Raw genomic sequence first — 8,834 nt, 5'->3', positions numbered from 1 at the left:
CCCTGAGAATTACCCACAGCACTTGCAGTGAGTTGTTGTCCAGAACGATGTGTTGGTTTATAGATAGATAAACTGACTGTAGTGTATTTCATTAAATATTCCTTAAGAGTTGCTTTGTGTTTAAGAGACTTTGCAGACATTCACATAGACCCCTCTTAAAAGTTAATTTGTCTGGCAGTCTGGACAAAACAATACTCCAAAGGTTAATAAGCATGAAATGAATGGCTTGGTAAACCCGGGCTAAATGATCATTTGGAGGAGGGAGCAGCTACTGCTCTATTACATGCTGCTGCTGTTAAACCTCAGCAAATCTGCAATCTAAGTGAAGAAGAGCCCAGAGGAGAGAGCCCTCTAGGTCTGCCCCACAACAGCCTCTGGCTTTGGTCTCACATAATGCTTGAAGTGCTTGACAGACTTGTGAGCTCTTCTGGGACTTGCTCTCAGAGGAGCTCTGACAGGCTTTAAAAAAATTTATTATTATTATTATTATTATTATTATTATTATTATTATTATTATTATTACTACTACTATTACTATTTTTATTATTACTATTTGGGGATGGGGTGTAGCTTTGGGGTTGTTTGTTTGGGAGGTTTTTTTGTTTGTTTTTGGGGGGTTGCTGTTATTTGTCTGAGGGGGCTTTGTTGGGGTTTTTTGGTGGTGATGATGGGTTTTGGGGTTTGGGTTTTTTCCCCACAAATCCAGACCCAGCTAACTGAGATGTGACATGCAAGCAGCATGAGATCTTACCAGGGCAAACTCTGTTGAGGAGACTGCAGAATATGGCAGAACCTGCTGACCCAGGCTGGCCAGAAGCCAWGAGCCACTGGAGGTGCTGGGAAGACCACCAAAAATCTTCTGGGGCTTTGCTTTGCCCTTTTCTTTAAATGTGGGGGCAGTTCTCCTGTTTTATTTCTTTGGCTGATTTTTCTTTCTATTTTTTTTGAAAATTCCTCTGAACCGCCCCTGCCCTGCTGGTCCCAGCTGAGATGGAAGCAGGTGAGCACCTCCCCACGTGCCTGCGGCACAGAAATCACCTTCTGCTGCCAAGGAGRGGGAATGTGCAGGGGAGGCATTCATCCTTTATTGCAGGTGCTGATTACAGCTGACCCTCTGCTCCGGGTTCCTTCCACTCTTTGTCAGCTCCAGGCACTGAGGATGTTGCTGAGCCTTTTCTGGCTCTTGCTGGCCGTGCTTGGCTGACAGATTTTCAAGTAGCCAAAATCCCACTGCTGCCTGCACTCCTGCAAACACAGGGTGGTGACAACAGGGGTCACATCCCGGTGGCACAATCACCGACTGCAAAAATCATATTTATAACTCTGACAGCTTTTCCCTGCCCTGCCAGATCGACTCAGAGGTTACATCAGACTTGTGTCCATGCAGAGTCAGTCCCCTGTGCTTTACAGGGACCATTTAGTGGGTTGGAGATGCTGCTGCAGAGGACAACTCGTTCTTGTGGTGACCAGCAGCAGAGCAATGTGCCTGTTGTTAGCTGGTTGTGTGCTGTTTATCAGCTGTGGATGGKGCTGTCCTGAGTGCAGAGCACACCAGAACCTGAGGCTGGAGGAAATGATGCTCCAGAAAGTGAAGGAGAGGGCTGGTGTGAGAGTGGAGACACAAGGGAAGACCTGGCAGCAAGACGAGGTAAGGCCAGGTCAAGCCAGAGCCTTCCGTCAAACGGCCTTTGTCACCTGGCAGCAGCAATCCTCCAAGCCCTTTTTATTTTAGCTCTTCTGTTGAATTACTTTCAGCAAACACAGGTGAACCAAAACAACCGTGCCTTTTGCCCCGGGTTTGGCTCAGGGAGCTGGCTCCCCTCTGGCGAGTGTCCACCAGGGCAGCTTGTGCCTGCCCTGCACGTGCGCTCCTCGCCGAGCCCTGCAGGAACCTGGAGGGGCTCAAATCCCACACCTTGGCCCCAAATAAAGCACTTGATCATGTACATCAGCAGCTGTGGGGTGTGTCCTTGCAGAGCAGCCTGTCCAAGGGTTAGGGGGATGATCAGGGACAGGGGCTGGGGCTTTCCTCCTGTCCTGCCACTCTGTCACARTTAAAGGAGCCCACAAAGCGTTCCCATCTCCTGTCCTGGAGCATTTGGCCCCAGGAAGGTCCTTCAGGGCTTGTCAGTCCCAAGTCACGACTCAGGTCTGAGCCTCCAGGACATGAGGGCTGCACCTTGGCTGAGACCAGAGGTTTCTGGCTCTTGGCCAGGAGGAACCAGATAATGACCCTTGGAAAGCTGGCACAGCAATTTCTTGTGAAATCGCAGCTGTTGGTGAGGCTGCTGCCTGCAGACCCAGGTGACACTGCCCAGGGCCTGGAGCATCTGCCCTGTGCCCATCTCATTCCAGGCTGTAAATGCTGAGAGAGACCCTCCTCACACCCCTGTGCCTGCCAGCAGCAAGGGGACAGCCCAGGGGAGCTGGGAGCATGGCCAGAGCCCCAGGGATTTAAATAAAACACGTCTAGACCTCTGAATTGACAGCTCTCTTCTCCTCCTGGCTCCTTTCATCTCAAGGAAAGGAAACCAATTTCCTTTGCAAAGTAATCTGAGCTCCAGGAGTTAAAAGTGGTGTTTAAAGAGCTCGGTGGTGATGTTGCACAAGGAGCTTGCAGGCTGGAGAAAGCTCTGCCTCAGTGTGTAAAAACTAGGCTAATAATGTTTTCCTGCCTCACACAAGCTGTGTGAGAGTTAATTAATTTTAAAAGCAGCTTGAAACACAGTCACAACGTAGGTGCTAAGTTTTATTTATTAATATTCCATATTCAAAATACAAGACTAATTACTTATGTGCATGGCAAAGAGTGCATTTCTGTGCTAGTAATTCAATTTTAATGGTTTAGGTGGTACTTTYATTGAGCTGTACTCAAAAACAAAAATGTTGCATTAGGTAAAAATTGTGTGTAGGTCTCTCATTAAGTGTTATCTTTATTATACTGATTTAAAATMATTTCATGCTGAATTTGTCAAGACCAAACATCTGGCTTTTGCTGTAGCACACGATGCTTCCTGGATTGGCTGTGTAGTTTTCTGAGCTGGGGATGTAGAGATCTTCCATGAGCATTGATAGGGATTCAAAGATAAACTCTCATCAGAGGGTTTTCTCCCTGGGTATCACATGCTGATGTTTTAACCCCTCTACAGTCGGACCATATTTTCAGAGCTCTAACAAGCTTACAAACAAAATAGTGGGATCTTTCAAAAATGTATTTCTCTGTGTGTGTCAATGGCTTAGAGAATTCATCCCAGTTTCCCATGCTGTGTGGTAGCAATTTGTACATATTTGTATATAATTTAGGGTGGCCTGGCTCTATGTGGAGCCCCTGGATGCCCTGGTAGTGAATAAGTTTCCACTCTAGGGAAAAAGAAATAAACAAAAAAAACCAAACAACATTTAAGAATATCAGAAATTAAAATTAAAAGAAAAAATTCTTTAGAATATTTTCTCCCTGCTGAGTCTGATGGAGAGTTCAGGGAACACCCTGGAAAGCCTAGCTATGGTGAAATTTTATGGATATGCCCTCTAAATATATAAGAGATGTAAAAAGGGTCCTCTGCTTCAACCTATCCAGGAACTGCAGTAACTCTGACATTTCCTAGTGCTTCAAGCACATCACAACAAGGATTTTCACTAAAGATGGTAGATACAGACACCAAAAGTSACATTTTCTCCCCTCCACTTTGAAGCTTGTCCAAATTGCAGCTCAGTGAGGCTGTCACCAGAGTTATTTAAAATGTAAATGCATTGGAAGTGAAATGGCMTCAGTTTGGGTGATTTTTTAAAGATAAGTAAGTCACAGTGGAGAAAACCTGGYAATGCACAAAGTTCAAAGTTGGTCTTTGCATGAGAGCAAAGGAGCCATGGGAAGGGCAACTCAAAATTATGAGCAGAAATTGGAGAGGTGCCCACTGTGATAGTYTGAGCTCAGCTTAGAAGCAGATAAAGACAGAAAGTTAATTTTTAACTTAAAGTTTTGCGCATTAAGAGACGTGTTATATTTCCTTGTGATGCAGTATAATGAGAAACAGAATTATTATTTAGTGATTTCACTTTTTTTTTTCTCAAATATATGAATCTGAGGCTTGTGTGCTGTTTGCCACTGGATTGATGTCTGCCTCACCCACATTTTGCCACTGCTTTTGTGGGAATTGCTGTTTGCTGCCAGATAAATTCATATTATTACTGGGTCTCCTTTGGCTATGCACAGGGTAAAGGGGGGTRGCAACAGGCAGATTCTCGCCATCCTGGATGAAAATTCCATTTGCTGATGGTAGATATTCCACCCTTTCCCTCCAACTGAAGTCTCCCATGGGCTCAAGGGAGCTTCCACTGCCCAATGCCCCCACCAGCCCCTCTCAATTCCTTGGTGCCTGGKTTGGGATGGGGAATTTCCATCCAAGGGACATATTAGACTCTTCTTTCTAATGGGCTGATGTGCATTTTCCTTATTGAAATTATGTTTTCCCCTTTAACTCGTGGTTTTTGTAGGCTTCCTTTCCACCTYGTGTGTGTACTGTGTGCTGGAAAAGAAACCTTTAAACGGTTTGAAGCTGCTGCTGGCTGTAAAATAACTGGAGCTGACAGTGGGCTTGCACAAGCACGGAGCTGTAAATCAGTGAAATGTATTGCACATAATTTCCTGGTGCCTGCTSTCCTTGGGAGCAGATCCCTGCTGGGATGAATGTCATCACAGCGTGCGAGCTCCTGGATTTGATGCTTCTTTTGTTCGCAGGGGGAACGGGGCTTGCCTCTGCCAAGAATGGAATGTCCTGCCACAGGATCAGCAGCCTCCTGACTTCTCTGGAGCCTTTCCCTCTTGCAGCCTCAAGGATCTTGTGCTTCACCCCACAAAATGCCCASTAATTATTTTGGGGGTACAGAACAGGTGGGAACTCCCTCCTGAGGTGCTGCTATCTTAAACGGGCAAACCCATGGGGATAAAACCTCTGGGTAATGGAGGGCACTGTGTTTCTCTGTGTCTGCTGGTGAGTGGAGATACAGCTCTTTTTTTTACCTTTGTTGTATTAGTCACATTAGTTATWAAGTAAAACTTCCACACCCTTGCTAACGCACACAGATCGGCATTGGATAATTAAGAGCGYAAAATAATTCCAGAATAAAAACATTCTCAAAGCAGTCATCTTTTGAGGTTWTCTGTCCATGCATTCACTGTAACTTCTGCTAAACCTCTGGAGCACCAGCAGCTGCCTGGAGCAATGGGTGGCACTGGTGGCTGTCGCCAGAGGAGCAGCCATCACCATTCCCAGTGCTGGACTGGGAGCAGTGTGGCACCTCTCCTTGGGATCACTTTCCCTGCCGTGTTTTTCTGTAGATTCAGCCCCAGCTGCTTCCAAGAGCTGCCAGCAGATCTGGTTACCTTTGCAAGCACATCGCTTTTTTGATTTTTTTTCTTTTTCCATTATTTTTTCCCCCTGAACCCAGGGATATTATACAATTACAATGTGTATTTATTTCTACTCTCGCTACTTCCTCTTGAAATTATGCAAGCTGTTTAAATCTCTCTGGCATTTTCATGGAAGGGTGGATTCTGCAGGGTGTGGGAGTGTGTGCAGCAGCTATATAATTTCCTGCCTCTGATTTCCCCTGGGGAAGGGGAAGGGGAAGGAGAAGGGGAAGGAAACACTGGCACCATCTGCACATCTTGGGATCCTTAGGAAYTCGGCACCCTGAAAGTCAGCTGAGAGGGGAGCAGCACCCCAAAAACTGGGCTGGGGAACCTCAAAAGGGAGCTAATTATTCTGTGTCCTTTTGAGCTACAGAACYGGGGCTGCTTGGCAGAGATTGCGACAGATTTCTGTCCTTGGGGAKCCGGGCATGGGAACAGTCGGGGCACGCGAGGCAGCAATGACAGAAACACCTCTGGCGGGTCAGCGCCGCTCTTTGAATCTGCACCAAAAACCCCATCCTTCTGCAAACACTCRTTTCACAAAACACCGCAAACATTGCGTTAGGAAACACCAAAGAAAGCCACAGAAATAATCTGGATGTGGGTCTTGCMCCTGCTGTGGAGTGACCCTGCCTGGTCAGCGCTGGGTGAGGAGGTGAGGGCGGCTGTCCCTTTGTTACCTCCTCGGGGGTAAARTTGCATCAGCYCCRGGACTGGCTGCCCTCAGCCTGCCTYRTGGGAGAAAACTGCCCATTCCTGCCTGCCAGCTGGCCTCCCCCAGAAAAAAACCTCATGAAAAGTGCACTGATGGGATTTGTGTGAGACTGCAGCTCTTTCAGCGCTGATGTTGTAGGGAACTTGAAGCGGAGCTTGCTTACACTAACTCTCTGCCAAACAAAATTACCTCTGTGGAAAAAAAAGCTTCCTAGTCTGGGATCTTAAAGGCAGGCTCCAAAATTCCTTTGTATCCATGACCCAGGATAGCTGCACCCAGAACATCCATGGAGAGCAGAACACGATTTGGGGAGCTCCCCTGGCACTGAGTCCCACTGAGCCCTGGAGATTTCCATTGTCTCTGCCAGGCTGCTGAGAGCTCTCTCATGCTGGAAATGAAATTTGCAGCACGGAGTAAGTGAAGAAGAAATGGGTCGAGGCTCTTTCCTCCAAGCCCCACACCTTTGGGTGCTCTGGACATAAAATTAGTAATCCTTGCTGGCATCCCTCACATCCACCCTGGTTTTCTCTCATTGTTGTGCAGATGAAAATAAGAAGTTTGCTGGTGTTGGATTATTTTTCTCCCTCATAGTGCCTGTGCTGGTGAGCCTCTACATATTCACATTTTTTGGGCATGCCAGTGGATTTGCAGCACAAGCACTCAAGGAGGATGGGTAGCACTGAGATAAACACATATCCATGCACATCTCACCCTCTATCTTCATTTCTTTTTCCTCTGGGAATTCAGTTGCTGCCTTCAAAATTTGTCATAATATTATCCAATACAAATAGATACAAACAAATGATCCTTTTGGGATAAAAGGAAAAATATTAAAAAATCCTCACTAGTTTAGGGAAGAAACTTGGCAAACTATTGGACTTTTTTGAACTTTTTCAAGCTTTCCTTGACAGTKTGTGACTGGCCCAGACAAGCAGAGAGATCCTTTTGTTCCCTGTATTTCCAGTGCCAAACAAAGCATTGCTGCTGCTTCCAGGACACAGGAGGTGGGTGTGCTGGAAAGATGCCTGATGTGAAGTGGTTTTAGTGTGATTCAGTTCTTTCTCCTCTCTCTTCTTTCTCTTTCTTTCTCCTCTCTCTTTTGCATGAATAAAGAAGGCCTCTGTCTCACCATCCTGACAAGTGAAAGGCATGGGAAGGGAACAGGGCAAGGGGAAGGGAGGAGAAAGCCAGAAAAATGGGGCAAAAGAGAAGAGGTCACTCCTCCTCCCTGCCTAAGTCCTYTCCAGAAAGTTCTCCAGGATGTCCAAAGGTCCCTGCCATGATTGCTGCTGCACCTCCTTCTGCTGACTGGCAAACTCTTYGCTGTACTTTTGCCAAGCCACGTTTGGAGAACAGAGGAGGGGCACTGTGTCTTTCCCAACATCCCAATCCAGCAGGAGAATGGTGAAAGGAAGGAAATTGCCACTCCTTGTCCCTGTTAACACTGTCGCCCCCATCATGCCTTTGGCTGCCTGTTTGTGGCACCTCCAGGTTTTACTTATATGTGACTAAAATTATCTACAAAATATTTCAATACTCCACTCTGGGCTGCATTTGTGGAGTAAATGCCGCCCACCCCAGAGCACACAACCTTCGCTGATGCACTGCACAACTTTTAGTACAAACYGTTTACATTTTGGTACAAACCATTTCCATTTTGGTACAAACCACGCACTCTGCACAGTTTTAAAGCAGGTAGAAAGGAAGAGGACATGTTTTAGGCCACGTGTCAGTGTGAAGGGTGCTCTGAATAGCACAGGATGTGATGTAATTCCATGAGGACCAGGCTCCCTGCAAGGGGCTGCAAGCCCAGTGAGCTCCAGCAGCCTCAATTCATTGGGTGGAGGTGGATTGCAGTGGGGTACACGGGAGTGCTGTGAGGTGATGGGGTGGTTTGGGGTGCAGGATGGCACTGCCAGCTGCTGGGCACAGGCTGGGCACTGTCACTCTCCTCCAGTGCCCAGGGCAGAGGAATGGGCATGACAGTGAGACCAAAGGTGGCTGAGGAAGCCAGAGGAGCCCTGGAAGTGCGAGTTGGTCTGTGAAAGGTCAGTGAACAGCAGCACTGTCTGACCCTCCTGGCTCACCCCTGCCCTGCAGATGTGCAAATCTCCCATGCCTGAGCAGATCTCCCCAATTCCTGCTGTGCCTTGCACAACTCTGAGGAGTTTCCCCGAGGCTGGGAAGGCAAACTCTACATCTGCAGCAGGGAGTTCTCCTGTTAAACCTGAGAGTTTTCTCTGCCTCTGCAGAGAAATACAGAACGTGTTTCTTCCTTCAGCCAGCTGAACCAGACTGGTTTTGGGGCCGTCAGGCTGCTGCCCCACACCCAGCCCCAAAGCACCTTTTGTGGGGAAGGGTYCCAGCTGTCTGACATCCAGCACTGTCCCTGGCTGATGGGAACAGAGAAGGGTGCAGGGCTGCTGGCTGCCACCCACCTGCAGACAGCCCTGTTTCTGTCTTATCTGCAGTGGTTAATCATTACACTTCACCTGCATCCCCCTGGCACGCACTTATTCCTTCTGGAAATGAGTTCAATCCCCCGAGACTGAGTGAATAATGATAAAAAGAAAGAAAATCTCCCGAAAACCAAGCTGAGCATCTCTTGTGCCCACGTGTAGTGCACCTGTAGGATCAGAGCCAGGGGATTGCTGCAGATCCCAAGTCCACGTGCTGCAGTAGGGCCAGGGAGGGGCTGAGCCTGTC

General features: G+C 47.6%; 1 long non-coding RNA gene across 3 annotated transcripts in view; it reads left to right on the top strand.

The window, feature by feature from the left end:
- Window positions 1-4,997, top strand: part of LOC130580619 (uncharacterized) — a 14,976-nt gene extending 9,979 nt beyond the window's left edge. For 2 of the 3 annotated variants that reach the window (XR_008966128.1, XR_008966131.1), the window contains exon 4: window positions 986-4,732. This is a non-coding gene — a long non-coding RNA (uncharacterized LOC130580619). The other variant, XR_008966127.1, reaches the window with a different exon arrangement.
- Window positions 4,998-8,834: the final 3,837 nt, after the last annotated feature.

Source organism: Malurus melanocephalus, unplaced genomic scaffold, assembly GCF_030028575.1.
Source record: "Malurus melanocephalus ecotype Western Australia unplaced genomic scaffold, MMel_1.1 scaffold_349, whole genome shotgun sequence".
NCBI lineage: Eukaryota > Metazoa > Chordata > Aves > Passeriformes > Maluridae > Malurus > Malurus melanocephalus.
This window is presented reverse-complemented; position numbering and strand designations above follow the sequence as displayed.